At 42.5% G+C, this 21,439-nt stretch overlaps 1 protein-coding gene across 3 annotated transcripts in view; it reads left to right on the forward strand.

The window, feature by feature from the left end:
• The window catches only part of PLGRKT (plasminogen receptor with a C-terminal lysine), a 48,775-nt gene that overhangs the window by 22,710 nt on the left and 4,626 nt on the right, over window positions 1–21,439 (forward strand). The gene's annotated exons all lie outside the window — the stretch shown is intronic.

Consider the following 21,439-nt stretch of genomic DNA (forward strand, 5'->3'; position numbering starts at 1 on the left):
AACCTGTGAGTAACACAAGGAATAGTGAGGGGTTTTTTTAAGTTTAGAAAGTGAAAGTTGCTGTAAGTGCTAAATAATATTATTATAGGGTTGCATATAATGGTTATTGTGGTTACCAAGTGCAGTGGACTGACCCTTGGACAAAATCAAAAGATTACTTTGAAATGGGTATACAGATTATGATTTTGAAATGTGAAGCTATTGTTTCTTTTAAGAATGAAAAGAAAATTAAAGGAGGGGTTGTATGTATGTATCTGATACTAATTCCTTCCAGTTGAGACTACTTCCTTTCATCGCCTGAACACATTTTGCTGAACACCTTTTCATCTCCTTGCTGCTGCATATCATCTCTCCTAAGAAACATGACTCGTGTGTAGTTGTGCTACCACTAATTGGCTGCCTTCTGGTCAAGCCTCTGTTATAGCCATTCCTCTGGAGAAACAGCATGAATGTCTTTTCTTGCAGAAATACCACAAAGATATATATAAATGGAGCCTGCCGTACAGGGCAGCTACTCTCTTTCTGTCCCAAAATACCATTCTGACCTGCAGAATCCCAACAATGTGGTGCTCACAGAGGGATGGACTTCCACAAGCTCAGGGAAGGTGGGGAGGCATGTTTCTGCTTTGGCTCTTCTTCTCACTTCTTCTGTAGACTAATGGTCTGTTGTATATTTCTTTTTCCTGCTTTTTTGCTTCCAATTGCACACCGCAGAAGAGGGGAATATAGGACCCAAATTCTTTGGATAACCACTGCCCTAGACTCTCTAAAAGGGAATTACAAGTTAAGTACCAGATCAATGTAGCAGTCTTTTTTCTTCAGCAAATTTTCAAGCACTAAAGCAGAAAACAACCAAGCAATCTAAATTATTGGTAACTTCCAGCCTATCTACTATTGCTCAACTTGTCAGTAAGAGTGCTATTTATTCTTCACAAGTTGTCAAAGTTGATTAAATTACTGCAGATCAGACTGTTCTCCCACAAGATTTTAATCAATGAAATATAGGTACAAATAATGTCTTCTGTGGTTTGACATCATTGTGACTGTCTGAAGAAGAATCAATGGAAATGATAAGGATGGTGACCCCTGCCTAATTAATAACATTATCAGTTTCACAGGGACTGACCTCCTTTTTTTTTTTCTTCTCCATCTGTCACATTTCATTTTTTCAAATTGATTTCCTTTTACTGTAAACTGTTTGCATGTTTCAGGCTTCAAATGCTTGATTACCCCTAGAGTTTCTCTCATCCAGGGTACTAAGTAACTAATATTTACATTCAAGTGGAAAAAATAATTTTAAATAGGTCCTTTGAGAGTATTATAAAGTTTGAATTTTAATGGCTATTAATACTAATTTTATTTTCAGAATAAAAACTCAAATTAAAAACCTCACACCGTAAATCTGAAATCTTGAATTAAACGTTTTAAAGATTAAATTCATTATTAGAAAACAATTTCTCTTAATTCCAAAACCAATATAAGAATTTGCTCCTATTTATATATAACTTCTGAAGATGATAGGGTACCAATTTTACATGTGCACACCTCACATGTAAAGTATGTGTGTATGTGCAGTCTCAGCCATTTACAAAGGTATTTTTGTGTAGATGGTCCATAGAATTTTGTGCCTGTAGGCAACTCTTCCCCTCCACTAGCATTTGTTACAACAGTCAGAGGGTCTGATTCTGCGGTTTCACTTAAATGGATGTAAATCCAGGAGTAATTCCATTGATTTCAGTGAAGTTAATGTGTAAAAAGCAGTATTGAAAGTCTAAAGTTGCAACATTACCTGAAAGTAATCTGTTTGTTCCTGTACCACGGGGTCCTGTCCGGCCCCACGGTTGTGGCCCTTCTTCGGGCCCTGGCTTGGAGGAAGGCCACTGCACCTTCCTACAAGGGGAATGTTCGCTGCGGATATGAGTCTATTGCCCCGGCCCTCAGGCAGTGCGGGCGAACAAGCAGTCTATCGAATCAGGAGTGCAGAGGACGGTGCTCACTCTCTGGGTGGCAAGGATAACGAGGAGGGGAGGGGGACGCAGGCCCACCCAACTCCACTGCGTCCCAGCCCAGGGCCCTAGCAGTGGCAAAGGTGTTGCCACTAAGTCGGCAGGGCTCCTGCCACAACACGCTGATGGGGTTTGCCCCTGTCTCAGCCACGGTTATGGCTGCCCCTGGGCTACTTCCTCCCCATATCCCCGGGTACCTGCTTCTGTGGGTTCCTCAGAGTCACTGGGGTAGACCGCCCATGGCAGTCTTGCCAGTCCCTCGACGTCCACCGGCGGCAAGGTGGGGAGCTCCTCTGCGAGGGGCAGCTCCTCCAGGTGCCAGGGCTTGGGGAATGGCTCAGCCTCAGGCAGCTCCTCAAGGTCAGGTCCGACCTCGGGGGTAGTGGTCTCCCAGTCCTCCGGCTCAGGGGACTCAGTCCAATCACTAGGGCCTACGGGCTTGGCCCAGTCCTGGGGGCCTGTAGGCCTTGGCCAGTCTAGGGGGCCTGGGAGCCCTACCCAACCCTTAGCGGTTGGTCGCTTGGGCCTCTCCCGGTGTCTGTGCCCTGGGAGGCGCTCGCTTGTGTCAGCAGCCCAGCCCGGTTCAGACTTCCGCAGTAGCAGGCTGGGCCGCACCTCTGCCTCCGGTGGCAGCTTCCTCCCTTCTGAGCTGTGGGGACTGCTTTTTGTATTCTTAGCCCTGGCTGAGACTCCACCCCTCTGGAGCTGGATTGTTCAGCCAGCAGGACCTATCGTGAGTCGACCTGCCGGTTGCCGGGCAGACTGTGCTGCCGGCCCTTTGTCTGTCTGTCCCCACGGTTGTGGCCCTTCTTCGGGCCCTGGCTTGAAGGAAAATAACTTGCACATGTACATTGGAACAGCAAAGGCTGAAATGCAAATTAGAGTTTAAAAAATGGCTCTTGAATATTACTAAGGTCTTTTTCACTGTTTTGTGTAACTCAGCTGCATGACCAATGTGATTATTTTAGCTAGAAAATTCTTAGATCTGTGTTGCAGAGCTGATTTACTTGAGGTTGTCGACATATAATTTTTGCACTGATCTAACCATTGTGGTTTATAAAATCCATATAATTAAATCAGTGCAACCCTTAGTGCAGATGCAGTTATACTGATATAAACATGTTTACCATAGTATAGCTTGTTTCTAAACCAGTTTACTTTAGATTGGTACAAAAGCTGTGTCTAGAGCAGCCTTTAATCTTCATCTGGGAAGTAAGTGAGAAACAGGTGTTTATTAATTTAAAGGTTTAGAAATAAAGGCAAATCCTAGGAAGAGAGTATGTGTTGGACACTAACACCATATTGTATGGTCTCTGCTGACTGTGTAATATATGCATTCTGGGATTTTGGCAAAATCAGGTCCTGAATACTTTTCAGGGTGTGTGGTGCAGGGGTGGGGTTGGTTGGTTGTTTTTGTTGTTGGTTTTTAAATACTTTTTGGTAAACCTCTTTGGTGACATCCTTAGAAATTTGAAAACCAAGTTGCAACTCTTTATGCTTTGGGAAGAAGGAGATGTTTTAGACAATGCAAGACACGCTATTTTCTTCCTATCCTCATTTTGGTCTGGGAGAGCTGCAACTATGTAGATTTGTGCACCTGATATTTTGAATGTTTTAAAAAAAACTCTCCTAAAGGAAAAAATAAATAAATGGGGATATTTTTATACCACATAAAGGAGCAGTATGGAGTAAAAACAAATCTCAGCTTGTGAAACTGAACTTGATGGTAGGGATGGCTTATTGACTTGTGAATATCTGTCCATCATTGTAATTAATGTTTCTTAATATCAGTCATGGAGGGGAAAAATAGTGTACCTGTATAGGAACTGTAGTGTGTTTTGCTTAAGTAATGATTTTCATTAATTAAAACTATACAAATAATTAGTATATACACAAACTTTAAATTCATGCTTAGATCTACCATATAGATGATGATTTATTTAAGGCCAGATTCTGCCACCTAAATGTAGGTAGTCACCCTAAATAACAGCTTAAGCCCTGATTCTGCAATAAATTCCACACAGGCAAGAAGCCCCTGCACTTGCACAAAGCTTCACTGAAGACAGTGGAGCTTGGAGCACATTGTAGGATTGAAGTCTTACTCTGAAAGTGTCCTCTTTAAAATTTCAGTGGAGTACAATACTATTCAGCATGACTAAAGGTGGCATAGTTTAGCAGTATTTACTACAGAACTGCAAATAGCATTCTTTTGCTACACAGTTGGAGCTGTGTACAATTTAATTGGGTAAGTTGGAGTAAAAAAAAAATTTGACAGGTCGAAAAAATCATTACATAGCCAATCCGCAGTCTTACAATATTAGCTTTAGGCTCCAACACTTACATACTATCCTTGTCTCTTTACACTAATAATTTTTGATGATGGAAATCAATGAAAATGGAATCCCATGATATAAGTAAATTTTTAGGGTAGAAATTCAAGATGAACAGGGGGAGGTCCCTGAGGACTGGAAAAAAGCAAATATAGTGCCCATCTTCAAAAAAGGGAGGAAAGAGGATCCAGGGAACTACAGACCGGTCAGCCTCACCTCAATCCCTGGAAAAATCATGGAGCAGGTCCTTAAGGAATCCATTTTAAGGCACTTGGAAGAGAGGAAGGTGATCAGGAACAGTCAACACGAATTCACCAAGGGAAAGTCATGCCTGACCAACCTGATTGCTTTCTATGATGAGGTGACTGGCTCTGTGGATGTAAGGAAGGCGGTGGACGTGATATACCTTGACTTTAGCAAAGCTTTTGATACGGTCTCTCACGGTATTCTTATCGGCAAGTTAAAGAAGTATGGGTTGGATGAATGGACTATAAAATGGATAGAGAACTGGCTAGGGCATAGGGCTCAACAAGTAGTGATCAATGGCTCCATGTCTAGCTGGCAACCAGTCACAAGCGGAGTTCCCCAGGGGTCGGTCCTGGGGCCGGTTTTGTTCAACATCTTTATTAATGATCTGGAGGATGGGGTAGTTTGCACCCTCAGCAAGTTTGCGGATGACACTAAGCTGGGGGAGTGGTAGATACCCTGCAAGGTAGGGATAGGATACAGAGTGACCTAAACAAACTGGAGGATTGGGCCAAAAGAAATCTAATGAGGTTCAACAAAGATAAGTGCAGAGTCCTCCACTTAGGAAGGAAGAATCCCATGCACAGCTATAGACTGGGGACCGACGAACTGGGCAGCAGCTCTGCAGAAAGGGACCTGGGGGTAACAGTGGATAAAAAGCTGGATATGATTCAGCAGTGTGCCCTGGTTGTCAAGAAGGCTAATGGCATATTGGGCTGCATTAGGAGGGGCATTGCCAGCAGGTCACGGGAAGTGATTATTCCCCTCTATTTGGCATTGGTGAGGCCGCATTTAGAATATTGTGTCCAGTTTTGGGCCCCCCACTACAAAAAGGATGTGGACAAGTTGGAGAGAGTGCAGCGGAGGGCAACCAAAATGATTAGGGGGCTGGAGCACAGGACTTATGAGGAGAGGCTGAGGGAACTGGGCTTGTTTAGTCTGCAAAAGAGAAGAGTGAGGGGGGATTTGATAGCGGCCTTTAACTACCTGAAAGGGGGTTTCAGGGAGGATGGGGCTAGGCTGTTCTCGGTGGTGGCAGATGGTTCTCGGTGGTGGCAGAACAAGGAGCAACGGTCTCAAGTTGCAGGGCGGGAGGTCTAGGTTGGACATTAGGAAAAAGTTTTTTACTAGGAGGGTGGTGAAGCACTGGAATAGGTTACCTAGGGAGGTGGTGGAATCTCCATCCTTAGAGGTTTTTAAGCTGAGGCTTGACAAAGCCCTGGTTGGGATGATATAGCTGAGGTTAGTCCTGCTTTGAGCAGGGGGTTGGACTAGATGACCTCCTGAGGTCCCTTCCAACTCTAATATTCTATGATTCTATGAAAGGAGGTAAAACTTCAGCAGCTGTTCAAACAACTAAAACCGTGATGGGGCTGAGACTGATGGAAAAAGTTAGAACTGCACATAAAGACTGTACATTGCATGCACAAGTAGTAAAGGGTGTTTTTTAAGATACATTTTTTTCAGAAAAGAGATCTTCAACCTATACTGCTTCTGTCATAAGACAATCTCTAAATGCTAATAGACAGCTACTAACTATAAGTCTTACTTACATGGATCGTCCTTTTGAAGCTGATAGGTCTATATGAATAAGAGTTTGCAGGATAGGACCTATAGTCTTAACATGAAATTGAATGTGTGCAAAGCTGTCTATTGTTTGCATTTGTGAGTCGATTAGTCAAGGAAATAGTTAGCTTCTCAGAACAATGATGTCAATCTAGACAAGATACAGAATGCATGTTTTAAATATGCACATTACCTATTTTTAATGACTTATTTTGTGCATGGTTCCACACTTTAAAAGTGGTAGTTTTCAGTAAACCATCCAGTGCTCAGGCCATTTTTAAAAGTCTTGCTCCTAGTTTTGCTTTTTTAATAGGAAGAAAAAGGTTTAAAAGATACTTGACTGCAGGTGAAGTCTTAACACAGCAAGGCTCAGACTCCTGTAATAAAATCTGAATATTTAATCATTTGGGTTTTTGTCCTCTGTGGCTGGCATTTTTCAGTAGAACATGTAAAGAAAATTAAGACAAATCACTAAGACTAGCAGCTGGAAATGGAATATTGATTTCAAAGCTGTGGTCAAACATCCAATTTCAAATCTGCTTTTAAAAAATATTTAATGCTTTCCTACATGGAACTGGTGTTGGATCCAGGTTTATTAAGGTCAGACTAGATGATCACAGTGGTCTTTCCTGGCCTTCAACTCTATGAACAACACTTTTAAAAATATAATTTAAACTAAATCTTGCTATTAAACCTGTCTGTAGGCCACAACAGGATATTTCATCATTGAAGTCAGTGAGAACTGAGGGTGCTCTCTTCAAGCATATTTAACATTAGTTAAGACTTTCAACATCCTTGTGACATAGGTGGTGGTCTCAGTATTACAGATGAGTAAACCGATGCACAAATCCAAGGGAGTGAGCTTAGGGCCCCACTCTTGAAAATGCTGCGCACAAATCCAAGGGTCAGAATGGAAAATAAAAAGGTGATGGTACTCTTCCAGACTGTGCACACAAAATAAGCTCCACTGACATAATACTTCCTGGGCTTGTCTGACTTTCTTTGGGGTCTGAATATACTCTGGGGCTCTGCTGGGCTCCTCATGGTTGGCTTCCCCTCAGTAAGGCTGGGTTTCTTGAACTTGTCATCTCCCCTTTAGGGGTGCCTCAGCTGCTCTGCTGAGCTCCTTGGGTTTGGCTCCTTCTTGATCGAGGGGATGGGGAAATGTGGTGGTACTGTTATTGGTGGTGCCAAAATGTGCTGCTGCTGCTTACAGTTGATTGTATAATTCTTCATAATGTAATCCTCCCCCTGCTTTCTTACATACGTTGTGTAGTGAAATAGTTAGTACTTCAAATGTCAACATTGTTATCATTGGGCATCTGAGCTAGTGTCCATTGAGATGAATGGAGCAGTTCATGCCTCTTATGGTACATCTAGGCTGTGACAGCAAGCCTCCCAGCCTGGGTTGACAGACTCAAGTCCGTAGGGCTCCTGTTACTGCACTAAATATAGCTGTGTAGACAATGCTTTGAAGTTCCATCTTGAGCTCTGAAGCCCACTACCATCTAGGGTTACCACCTTTGAAATGCAAAAAACCAGCAACCTCCACCCCACCACAAGACAAGCCCACCACGACCCCAGCTACAAGGCAGCTCCGAAACTCCTCACCCCAACAGCCACGTATAGTATCTAGCGAGATAAGACATATACATAAGATTGATGACATTGCACATCTTCTCACTCACGTGACTCAAACTCTCTTTCTCACACACACACACACACACACACACACACACACACACGGTGCGCTTGCATGTTCTTACCATTTAAACTGCGGAAGTGGGAACACTGAAGTATCTTTATCTGGACACAGGAACTTTAAACATTAAATATCCCAGTGTATTGTGATGATAATGCAAATGTTTAGACCCATGTAAAAAACCCTGGCGGATTAAATTATTTTTCTGGCATCTGGCAAATTCATTTTTAAAAAAAATGGCTAGGCTGATCAAATACTGGCCAGGTGGTAATCTAGTACCCCCATCCCTAGGCTTCAGAGACCAAGCTGTATCTCAAGGCACAATGTATACACAGCTATTTTTAGTGTGGTAGCATGAGCCCAAGTCCATCAGCCCAGGCTGGAGGCTCGTTGCTGGGGGCTGTGTGGACCTTAGAGCGTCTGCATCAGTTAAACTCACCTAGTTTTTAAGGCTGTCTCTGCAACTGCTAAACATTTTTCAAATGAAAGTTTAGATTCTGAAGAACAAGAAGGCAGCATGAAATAGGTGCTCGTACACCATACCAGCATGTAGTGGCTGAAACTGAAGTCTAACTCCAGTCTGTTGTATCTGTGGGTGCTGTGCATGTCCAAAATGAGATTTTATTTGTGCCCATGATAATACGGTGAGTCGGTTGCAAAGCTACAAATAAAACCTAGGAATCCTGACTCCTTGACTTCTCCTCTAACCACCTAGTGAACACTGGAATAGGAAACTAAGCACAGGCAGGACATTAACGTTTGAAAGCAGAATCCTCTGAATTCTCATTAATTATTTATTGTAGGGCACCATAGATGTGCATGGTGTTTACAGAGCAATGCATAATGCTTTACTGTAGAGTATTATCTACCTATTTTATTCTCTACTGGAGAGTCAGGGAAGTAATTTAAAATGAGAAGTGCTTGCAAATCCCTCCGCCTTTGAATAAGTTAAAAATAAAGTTTTGGAAATGAATTGATACTTGTCAGCAGTTTCTGAGGCTTTGTAATTTGGTTAAATCAACATACTTTTTTTAAGGGGGGAGGGTACATCTCATTGTGGGTGGGAATGAGAATTGTCTCATGGTTGGAAGTAGAAGAGTCCCAGGTCCTAGTCTTTTCTAACTCTGACACTGGTTGACCTTGGTTGGGCAAGTCACTTAAACACTCTGTGCCTCAGTTTATCCATTTATAAATGGAAGTAAAACAGCCTACCTCACAGAGGGCAAGTGGTATTCATTAATACTTGAAAATATCTCTTGAGTTCAGTTCCATCAGAAGATCTCTACTGCCTGGGACAACTATGGCCTGTCTCTGTTTTCCCCTTTAAGGGTAAGACTGAAGTTAGTCAAAGTCACCTTGGATTTGCTGTAGAAGATTTTGTTTCTAGGGGTGCTGAATCTCTCCCTCAATCACCCTCTGAGTTTTTCCCCATCAGGGGGCATCTTCTGATTACTGTAATACTGCTGTAATATGCCTCTTGTTTCTGTATAATGAAACTATACTGAATGATAACTAAAGTGACCTATTTTGATTTGTGAAAGGAGTGGAGAGGATGAATATTTTCAGGACTTAACCCGAAAAGAAAAGCATAATAATTATTTCTGGAGTTTAAATGGTTTGTCACCAGTTATATGCATTCAAACATACTGGTTAGTCTTGTGTGTGTGAAGGAGAAAGTGTGGAGCATACATGCTAACTTTATATACTTTGAGTGAGAGAGAGAGAGAGTGTCACTATAATACAGAGCTACATAAATCTGTGTCTAAATCTTGGTAACAAGATTGTAGAGGTTTTTATTTAACATGACTATAAATGCTCAGGCATCTTCTAATAAGGCAGTCATCAGGCATTGTTTATGACAAAAATATTTTTTGTGTAACTAATGGACTAAATTAATCTCAGGTGTAATGCCATTGAAGTTAATGAAGTTACAGCAGGGATGAATTTGGACAAGTATCACTAGGGCTATGTCTACACTGCCGCGGGAAGTCGACTTTCTTTCATTCGACTTTCAGCAGCTGATTTTTAGAAATTGCAGCAGCGTGTACACACTATGCTGTTTATGCTGGTCTCTTGCATTTACACTGACCAGCCTTAATTCGAATTGGAAAGCAGTGCAATGTGGGTAGCTATCCCACAGTGCAACTAGCCACGATGGCTGTTGGGACAAGTGTCATTGCTGCTTCCCCCACCTTTCTCTCCCCCTTTCCCCAAACAAACAGGAAAAATATTTTTGTGCCGTTTTTTTACTCCCCGCACTCACTATTGCTGCAGAGACATGGAGCCAGATCAACTCTGCACTATAATTGTGAGTGTTACAAATACATCGCGGCTTATCGATTGTTTTAGAACTAGAGCAAGAAGCCGAAGCAGAGACAACACCGATGCCACTGAGGCTGCCCTGCTACAAGACATCGAGCAGAACAATTCCCGATTGCTGCAGGCTGTAACGTGTCATCTGCAGTCCCGTGGAGTGCCGGTTCTGGTGCAGAGAAAAAGCATTGTTATGCAGCTGTGGAATGATGATCAGTGGCTGCAAAACTTTCGTATGTGAAAGGCAACTTTCCTCGAACTATGCTTGGAGCTGGCCCCGTCCCTGAAGCGCATGAACACTTGCTTGGGACAAGCTATGACGGTGGAGAAGAGAGTCGCCGTCGCTCTCTGGAAGCTGGCAACCCCTGACTGTTACCACTCGGTTGGGAATCAATTCGGAGTCGGTAAATCTACATGGGCATAGCTGTGAAGTGTGCAGTGCGATCAATAGATTTCTGCTACGAAGGGTAGTGACTTTGGGAAATGTGCAGGACATAGTGGAGGGGTTTGCCACGATGGGCTTCCCAAACTGTGGGGGGGCCATTGATGAGAGGCACATCCCCATCTTAGCGCCTGCCCACCTAGCAACCGAGTACATAAACCGCAAGGGGTACTTTTCCATGGTCCTGCAGGGGCTTGTGGATCATAGAGGTCGTTTCACTGACATCTATATGGGGTGGTCTGGGAAGGTGCATGACGCTCGTGTATTTCGTAACTCATGGCTGTTCTCTAAGATGCAGGTGGGCGCTTTCTTCCCTGACCAAAAAATTCACATCGGGGGTGTGGTAATGCCAATAGTGATCCTAGGGGATCCTGCTTACTCATTGCTCCCTTGGCTAATGAAGCCGTACACCAGTCACCTTGACAGTGACAAGGGCTACGTTTACACTGGCAGCATTTGCCGCCGCCAGATCGATCTTTCATGATCGATTGAGCAGTCCGTATAGACCCGCTCAATCGATGAGGGAGTTGACTGAATAAGTCCCACCCCCTCAACTAGTGTAGCGCTGAGCCGACAGGCATGCTGTTCCCGTCAGCTCAGCGCAAAGTGAACAGTGTGCAGAAGCAGTCGACGGGAGTTACACAAACCACAAAGAGTAGTTTGCGTAACTCCCATCGATTGCCGCCAAATTTCCGGGTAAGTGTCAACAAGCCCAAGGAGTGTTTTAATAAGAGGTTAAGCAGTTGCAGAATGGTTGTAGAATGTGCCTTTGGGTGTTTAAAGGGTAGATGGAGGAGCCTCCTCACTAGGCTGGACATGAGTGAGAAGTACCTCCCTTCTGTGATATCTGCTTGCTGTGTTCTTCATAATGTGTGTGAAGTGAAGGGGGAGAGGTTCCCCCAGGGTCGGTCTGTGGAGGCAGAAAGACTCACTGCCAATTATGAGCAGCCAGATGCAAGCACTACTCTGAGAACTAACTGTGGAGCACTTTGCACTAGGGAAGCATTGAAAACCAGATTCTGCAATGAGATGCAGGACTGATTTCTGTTCCTGTATGTTGTTTGCCTTTGGAGAAACCCCCACCCCCAATCCGATATTTGTGCCCTCCAAATCCCTTCTGAACAAGATACGATTTAATAAAGAAACGTTTTGGAATGATGCAGAACTTTATTTCTTAACATTCAAGTAATGGGGGAACTAGGGGAGTGTTCATTCACTGTCTCAAGGGGTAGGTTGGGAGCTTGCTGGCCAGCTATCAGCGTGTCCACCGCTTTCTGCTCACCTCCATCGGGGTGGAGGCAAGCATGTACTGCAGCCTGGCCATTCTCCTCTGAGTCATCTTTGGGGAAGGGGAGGAGGAGGACGGCAAAGCTCTCAGTTGAGGAGCATTATGGAGGGGCTGGAGTGGGACTCTGTTCTGTCTTTGCTCCTCCTGAAGCTCCAGAAGCCGCGGGAGCATGTTTGCTTGGTCCCACGTGATTCGCTGCATTTCCTGGTGACTCTCCCTGTCAATATTCTGGGACAAAGTCAGCCTCCACACTCTTTGCTCTTTGCTCCACACTCTGCAGCAGCTGAGGTGTTCATGAGCTCGCCAAACATGTCATCTCTGCTTTTCTTCTCCCCCCCTTTCTAATCTGAGTCTTTCCGCAGCATTTCTTAAGTGTCGGTCCAGTGCCAAGATGTCTACAGAATGAAAGAAAAATAACAAGGTAGCCACAGTTAGCATAGTGAAGAAAATGATACAAATGTAACAATTTAGATAACGATCACCTGATACAATGTGGACAATGATCCCCTGGAAAAAACGTAGCAAATCATTCCCATGATACAATGTATAAAATGATCCCCTGCTACAATATAGACAATCATCTCCATGCAGTGCACAGGGCAAACCCAGAGGCTCATTCCATTCATGGCGTCCCAGAACGATCTGCTCGCTGTGCCATTTCAGAGAGGATCTGAGGACAACGTGGTGTGGTGGTTGTGGGGGAAGCTCTGCTTGTATTTTAAACCCTGACAGAGAGGAACTGCAGATAGCGTGGGGGGAGGGGCGCTATGTTTAAAACACGGATTTGCTGGACGCAGAGGAGTACCAGCAGTGTTCCGCCATGATGCAGGCTACCTTGATTACAGCGAAGTATCCTTCCGTGGCGGGAGGAACAAGGCAGCCCTCCCCTGAAAACTTTTGTGAAGGATAACAGATTACATACATGAAAGTTACATACATGAGATATCAACTGATTATAAACGTAGCATTTCTCATCACATTAAAAAACTGATCCCTGGGTAACCCCCCAGTACAGTCACCGAAATGCCTGAGATCCCCTTTGTGTCTCTCCCCCCCCCCCCCCATCCAATGTAAAGGGACAGAAATGCTAAGAAGAAGAAAAACTCACCAGATGTGCCTTCCCCGGGATCATTTGTGCTGTCCTATGTGCTGCTGGGCTGCTCGGGGGTCAGGAATAAGTCCTGGCTTTCTGGGAGAACGGACACCCCGTTCTCCTGCACTGTGCTCTCCTCCGCTTCCTCCTCGTCAACAGAGTCCTCATCATTGATCATGGACTGTGAACTAGCGGAGGTATCGATGCTGCGGGGAGGCACTATGGTGGGATCGCCACCGAAAATTGTGTGTACCTCATCATAGAACCGGCATTTTTTGTGCAAGGAGCCAGAATGGCTGTTAACTTCCATGGCTTTCTGATACGACTGGCGCAGCTCCTTGATCTTCACGTGGCACTGCGGAGCATCCCTCTTGTGTCCCTTCTCCAGCATGCCCTCTGATATCTTCCCATAAATGTGCAAATTCCTTTTGCTGGCTCTGGGCTGAGCCAGAACGGACTCCTCACCCCACAGCCCATGAGATCTAAGACCTCTGGTCAACTCCATGCCGGAGTGCATTTGGGCTTTGCATTGGCCAAGAACAGTGACAAAGCTCTATCCATGCTGGCAGCACAGGAAATGAAAATTCAAATCTTCCCCAGGCTTGAGTGGAGGGGACTTTTCCTGCTAGTGTAACCACTGAGCAGCACAGCGCGACTCTCCAGAGCAGTCAAAAGGGGGCATTGTGGGATACATTCCAGAGGTCAATTAATTTGATTTAAGTTCCGTTGTGTCTACCCTGACACTAAATCGATTTAACAAATTCGAATTAGGCGCTACACCACTTGCAGAGGTGGTCTTATTAAGTCGATTTTAGAGACACCTTCATTCGAATTAACAGTGGTGCCAGTGTAGACGCGGGTGTAAGTAAGTCGACTTAAGTGACTTTAAGTCAACCTAAGTCACCAGCGTAGACCAGGCCTAGGTTTATTTTATGCTGTTTCTGAGTGGTTTAGTTTTTGTCAAGGTGGGGTGTCCGTTCACCTGTCTTTTACTGAGTATTTGAGATCTATTTCTTGCTACATTTGATAAAACACTTGTTTATTAAAGGCAAAACCTTTCTGAACCCTGAAGTAAGTCACCTTTCTGAAATCTCATATCAGTGAGAGAAAAAATTCATCCTTGTAATTCACCAAGGCAATGTGTGAAAATGACTTATTTTTTAATTTAAGGAAATTGAATTTTAACCTTTTTACATGCATGAAAGAATGTCTATACCTTTCACAGAAGCTGAAGTATGGATTTACATGGTTACTTTTGCAAAAGGGCAAACTTCCTTTATTATAAGTAATACAAAATTTTATTTCTGTAAACTTGTGTTTTGTAAACCAACATGGGAGCAGAATTAGGCCTGATCTAAGACCCATTCAATTAAATGGGATTCTTTCCACTGACTTCAGTGTGCTTTGGATCAGACTCTTTGAGAGGAATGAATATGAAAAAGAAAATTGTATTGCCTGTAGTCCTGATCTTGATATTCTTTCTCAAGCAGAATTTCCACAGTCCCTATTGGGAGTTTTGCCCAACAAGGATTGCAGGATTTGGCCCTCTTAATATATTCAGATGCCACAGTGAAATTCTACTAAATCAATATAAGTAATATAAATAACATTAAGTGAGTATGAAATGCATGACTGCCATTGCCAAAATGTGCACTTAGGCTGGGAACAGTTTTTTGAGAAACCTCCATTCAGATAAATACATGATGCACCAAAGAGGCCCAGTGGTACTGGAGGGTACATACTACACTGGGGTTTAATGGTGTCTATCGCTGATTTTCTAAAGTTCTAAGCTTTCTACAGATAAAAGTACCTTTGTTTTTGAGATACCACAGAACTATTACAAATCTTAGGGAATAGCATATGTCACACAGGAAGTTAGTGCTGCCCTTTGTAGCTCAACATGACAGTCAACAGAAAAAAGCATAGAAACTGAAGAGAAAAGCAATATTACCAGTAACTAGAGGTTTCTGTAGTGAAAGAACTGACCTACTGCACACCTTTTCTTGCCACCACTTGGACCAAGAAACCATGTGAATCTAAATCAGTGGCATCAAAAGAGAAGCTAAGTAAACTTTCCTTGCCCTGTTTTTTTCCTCCAACCTCAGAACTCTAGCTAGAAGTCTCCTCCCCCCTGCCCCCCAAAATAAAAGACAAGCCCAGGTTGATTGTGCTGGGAAAACAGGCCAACTCATTCAATGGGGAAATTCTCTCTCCATTTGGGCTAGTATTTACAGTTTTCCATAGCGGTTGTTGTACCAAAAAACTGCACCTGAGAGTTGTTTTTGTTTCAAGAGCTTATCTTGGTCCACTATAACCTTGAAAGGCCCACTCTAACCTGATAAGACACTAACCCTAATATTAGAGTACCTCCCCAACATCCATTTTATGCACCTCTCACTAATAGATGAGCACAACCATATCCCTAAGAAGTCTGTGTAATGCAGCCAATGATGTCTGCTGGTATTAGTGAAGCCAAGGTGAGCGACAGAGGCAAATTAGTACAGACCTTCGCCATCAAAGCATTGATGCCTGTGAGCATCAGACCGGACAGAGACTCATTAACACCATTCATCTGAGGGCCATCAGTCTGACACTTCATAAGCGCTATGTTAAAAACTACATTAACTGAATTCCTAATACAATACCTTGAACACTGGCACATATGATAAAATTTTGTTTAGGAGAAAGTCTATTCAAGAATTAAAAGTTTGGAGGTGGGTATATGCATAGAAAATTACTAGACTTGTGTAGGGTTAGCATCCAGTTAGTATTTGCTGTTAGTTGAATAGTATTAAGGAAAGTGTTTTCTTCAGAGATCAGGGGAGGAATATGAAGTACATGACTGCACATAATCTGGGGTCTTGTTTTGTTTTTAATGTATAATCCAAATTTTAGTTTATAGTAAGTGATAGTTTTTATAAATGAATTACTTGTGCACTCATGAAAATAACTCTGGGCTTTTGAAACTTGACATGGCTAATTTATAGAGATGTGTTTATCTGACCTTTGTGCCTGTAATTCAGTAACTGGTTTTCCTTCTTTCAGTACATGGGTTACAATGCATTATCAAAGTATAGCTTTTTATCTTTAAAAGTAGCGTTTAGATCCTATTTGGTTTACTCTTTCTGTTTAAAATTTTCAATATTTATTCACTTGCTTGTGACTGACTGATTGTTGCAAATTAGATTGAACCTGCTTTTCCAGAAACTACTCTTTAGCAAACTTCTGATTTGAGGTCTTCAACAGATGTTCATACGTCATATCCTCTTCCCTTCTCCCATTTATGGAACTATTCATTTTAGGAGCACAGATTATTTGTTGTTGTTCAAACAAAGAAAAAGGCATCTCTATATTTTCCCCACCTGTTTGCAATTTGCACAAATAACCACACTGAGAGGAAGATAGAGGTAATTATATTGATATTTTATATGTAACTTTGTTTTAGTCATTTCAGCCCTCAATTTGCCAAACCTCTGATATTAAGGACCATAATGGGACTAATTAACAAGCAGTGTTGCTACTTATCTTAAGTTGGAAATGTCTCATGAGCGTCAAAATTAAATCTAATTATTTTGATATTTTATTAAGTGGTTTAAGAGCCACTACATAATTACCTCTTCTGAAATTAAAGTGGTCTGAAAATTATGGATATCTGGAAAATTAGTGGCTGTTGATGCTATTTGTAATAAGAGTGATCTTTTTCCAGACCTTTACTCTCCAGATGTAACAATTTTGTGAGACTTGACTGAATGGAGCTTTCCCTATGTATAATTATATTTAATTAAATCTGTCCCTTATTATGTTTAACAAATTAATTCTATTTATCTGGTATCTTACCAGTTTATAAACAGGATGGCAAGATCAGCAGTCTGAAGGAAATAATCAGTAACAAATTGTTCTGTTCAAGCTACAACCATAGTGATGTAGATAACTAAATGGGTGGGAAAACTAATTACAAAAGTATAAAGATAATACATCTAATATATTAGATGCATAACAAGGGAATATACTGTACATTTTCTCTTACTCTGTGTTCTTAGAAATATTTTTTTGTCTCTCTAGAAGGTGTCATTCTAATTTGAATAGTGTCCTTATGGGTGCTCAACTTTAGGTGCATGTGAAAGATTTACCTTTCAGCAGCCAGAAAGTTTTTGCAGATTCCATGGATGACTTGCTTTGTACCCTAAAGGACTCTAGAGCGACACATAAGTATTTAGGGCTACACACACTTGCAGATAAAATAAAGTTTAGTAGGTCTCAATGGGCGCAAAGATCCCATTCTGCTCAATTTTCTGCCTTCCATAGGCGTCCGAAACCACTAGCTAAGTAGTTGAGGTTTTCAAGGAAGAACCCTGCAACTACCTCAACAGCCTCATCCCAGCCTTCAACATCATCCAAATGCCAGTTTTGATGATTTGATTGAATCCAAACCACCCAATGCCCAGGATTTTTCTGCTATGTTACACAACCTCCCTTCATCAATTTGGACGCTGCCTCTCTTATTTCATCAAGATTGGAGGCTATAACATTGGACAAATGGATATTGAAGGACATTACTTTGGGTTATACTATCTAATTTACCTCCATCCTGCTGTTCCAATCTCCTTCCCCATCCCTCTTCTGATACTGCTCTCACAATTAATTGCTGACACAGATCTCGTTTCTCCTAAGTCTAGAAGCCATAGAACCAATCCCACTTCAACACAGGGGAAAAGGGTTCTGTTCAAGATATTTTCTGATACCCAAGATGTCTCCAGGGTAGCTCAGAATAGCTTTATGTACCCAAAAACCCCCCAGTCTGAACAAGCAGTTATCTGTACCCAGCCAGGTGCTACAGTCATTCACCTCATTGGTGAATCTTTCCAAGGTTTGTGTATGAATCCAGTGTAGTCAGAATCCCCCTACACTCATGTTAACCTGGGACACTTCCCTCTTGGAATGGGGAGCACATTTGGGTCCTCATACAGTCTGAGGCCAATGTTCACAACAAGAACAATACTTGCACATCAATCTGTTGGAGATAAGTGATCAGAAATGCTTGCCTCTACTTATTTCCCTTACTCAAAAACAAGTCCACCAAGATCACAACAGATAACATAGCATGCATGTATTATATCAATAATCAGGGTGTAGCTCATGACCCCTCACTCTGCACTGATCTGATAAAGCTTTAGAGTGAGTGCCTAGCTAATCTGATAGTCATCTTGGCTCCTTACCTCCCAGGTATACAAAACACCGTGCCTAAGGATAAGATAATGTCACGGAGGTCATGGAAGTCACGGATTCTGTTACTTGTAGAGACATCCATGACATTTTCCGCTTCTGCCTGGTGTAGCAAGGGGACCAAGAGCTCTGAGCCACCATGGGCGGTAGGGGGACCAGGAACTCTGAGCTGCGATGGGGGGACCCAGAGTTCCTAGCCGCCATGGGGGATCTCGCAGACCTGCAGCTCCCAACCACGGCCCTGCAGCTCTGAGCTGCTGCGAGCAGCAGGGGTCCTGGAGCTGTCAGCTGTGGTGGTAGGTGCTGGATACCCCCCACTCTCAACGGGGGTCGGGCTCTCATCGCCTCAGTCAGCCCTCTTTTGTCACAGTTATTTTTAGTAAAACTCAGGGACAGGTCATGGGCTTCAGTGAATTTTTGTTTACTGCTTGTGACCTGTCCCTGACTTTTACTAAAAATAACTGTGACAAAATCCTAACCTTAACCATGCAGACAACCTCAGCATATATTTCTCTTTAAATTATAAATGGGAGTTGGACTCTCAAACAAAATATTCCTAGCTTGAGGATTTCCAGAAGTCAACCTTTTTGCTACAGCAGCCAACATAAACTTCAGGAAATTTATCAAGATCAGACAGGACCAAGCCAAAGTCATTTGACTGTGCCAACTTGGCCAAAACAAGTTTGGATTTTCTTACCTCCTCAAATTCACCTCTTGCCCTCCGTGGTGGCTCTCAGTCAAACCTTGACTGTTGTTTTAGGATGTGGGTCAGATGCTTCACTCATGTCCAGTCTGAACATTCTGCAACTGCAAGCTTGGTTCCCCAGTGATTCTTGGGACTAGAGGGCACTTGTTCATTGGAAGGACAAAATATACTTTTAAATAGCAGAAAGGAATCTACGAAGACATGCTTACCTTCAGAAATGGAGAAGATATAATCTCTGGTGTACCAGAACCTTCTTTCTCCTGTCCAGTCATCTCTTTCCTCAGTCTTGGATTACCTGTTGAAATTGAAAAATTTAAGGCCTTTCTATGAGTTCCATAAAGGTTCATTTAGTGGCAGTAACAGCTTTCCATGTGCCAATAGAAGGTTTCTTGGTATTAGCTCATCCAACCACAGTGAGATTTCTGAAAGGATTTATTGATCTGTTTTTGCAGATTAGAGCCTCCATACTGCTTTTGGGATCTCAATCTGGTTCTTAATCATCTCATGAAACAGCCCTTGGATGCACTAGTTACATGCTTGCTGCTACATCTGTCAATGAAAATGGCCTTTTTGGTAGCCATCATTTCTGCTGAACAGGTTGGTGAGATGTGGGCCCTAACAGCAGAACTTCCTTTTACCTTTGTTCTCCAATGAGATGGTATCTTTATGACTACATCCAAAGTTTTTATCTACTGTATCTTCTGAATTTCACATCAACCAAACTATTCACCTGCCTTTTTTTCCCCTCTAAGATGCATGAGTATACACAGGAGTCTGCTAGATGTTAAAAGAGTGTTAGCTGTTTACTTGGACAGAACTAGGCCATTCAGGAAGATTCTAGACTTTGTTTCTATTGCAGATAGGTTGAGGGGAGTGCCTGTCTCCACTCAGAGGCTTTCTAAATGGATCTCTGGATGTGTTGTTGTCTGCTATGGTTTCACTGAGGATACACCTCTCCAAAGAGTCACTGTGCTCTCTACTAGATTACATCTGTAGCCCAACTCAAAGGCATTCTGCTGAAATCTTTAGGACTGCAGCATGATCCTTGGTGCATGCATTTTCTGACCACTATGCTTTAGTTCACACTGCAAGATCAGATGCTGCAGTAGGCAACACAGTTCTTTTTTCAGTGATGGACTGTTCTGAAACTCCCACCTCCTAGCGTTACTGCTAGGGACTCACCAAAAGTGAAGCACCCATGGGGTATTACTTAAAGAAGGAGAGGTCACTGAGCTTATGCAATAGCTGGAGCTCTTTGTGATGTGTGTGTCGTGTCCCTCCCCCCCAACCCCCAGTGTGTACTTCATTACCCAGAGTGGTTTACTTGCACATCCTATATAGCCTTGGTACAGGACACAAGGATATGCAATGTGCATGCACGGTCCAAATGGGCACTTCTACCAAAAATCTATGGTCAAAGGTGCACAGGCACATGCATACTTAAAGTGGAGCACCCACAGGCACACATCCTGAACTAGTTGGGTGGCATGGGGGTGTTTTTTAATGCAGTCCATTTTCAGCTCAAGCTAGAATTAGCCAAATAAAGTATTCTAATCTTTGACACAGGCTGACAACATAATGGGAAGAAGCAAAATTCCTAACTTGTTAAATGCCCAATTGTACTCTGATTTAAGTCTGCATAGTATTGTAAAGACTTCTCCATCTGTATACAGTGGGAAAGGCTTTGTAGATTTCTGGTATTTATGGTGTTTTGTACTGCAGAACAGAATTAACAGATACCCAATATTTGAGCAATTTTATTATTAAATAAAAATTAAGTGAAAGTAGTGGTGGAGTGTGTGTGTGACTTCTGATATTTAATAAAAACCCAATGTTATGCATATTCTTTAAGACCACTAATCTAAGGGTAGTAAGGTTTTTTAAAGTTCTAGTCTGACATGCCTAATATATTGTACAAACTTAAATTATTGTATTATGGCCGGTTAAATATTAATTACAAAATAACCTCCAGATGCACTCAACATCAAATAATCATGTTACATATTTAGCTGGGAAAGTCTCACTAGGCCTTTTGTAGTTTCTTTAATATTTCTAGCCTATACAGCAATTATTAGTTTAATGTTGGGTCTTTGTAGAAAAATCAGGAATCTTCAGGGGGCACATAGATAGCATAGCCAGCTAAAATGCTGCTTCCAGGCAGGACCCTGGAGGATCATAACCAACCAGCATAAACAGAAGTAGTCGCTGAACTGCTGTAAATATGGTGAGTCTGGGACCAGCATAGAAATGGCACAGAAGCAGGGAGCCTTAGCCAGGAGCCCGGGTGTAACTGAGGATCTGGAATTACAATGTGTGCAGTTTCAGAAAAAAATGCAGGTGTCCTAAATACAACTTCATTTAATTCACTAGGGAAAAATGCTTTCTTTTGATATTTGTTTACCTAGAAAATCCTTTATCATAGGTATACTTGTCTAAACTGTTCTAAAAATATGAATTATTAGAAAAGACTTCTCTCAATATAATAGTAGGAATAACTGCCTTGAAAGAGATGAAGACCAAAACT

Source organism: Emydura macquarii, unplaced genomic scaffold (assembly GCF_026122565.2).
Source record: "Emydura macquarii macquarii isolate MOO-44397 ecotype Brisbane River unplaced genomic scaffold, CSIRO-AGI_Emac_v2 contig_767, whole genome shotgun sequence".
Taxonomy (NCBI): Eukaryota; Metazoa; Chordata; order Testudines; family Chelidae; genus Emydura; species Emydura macquarii.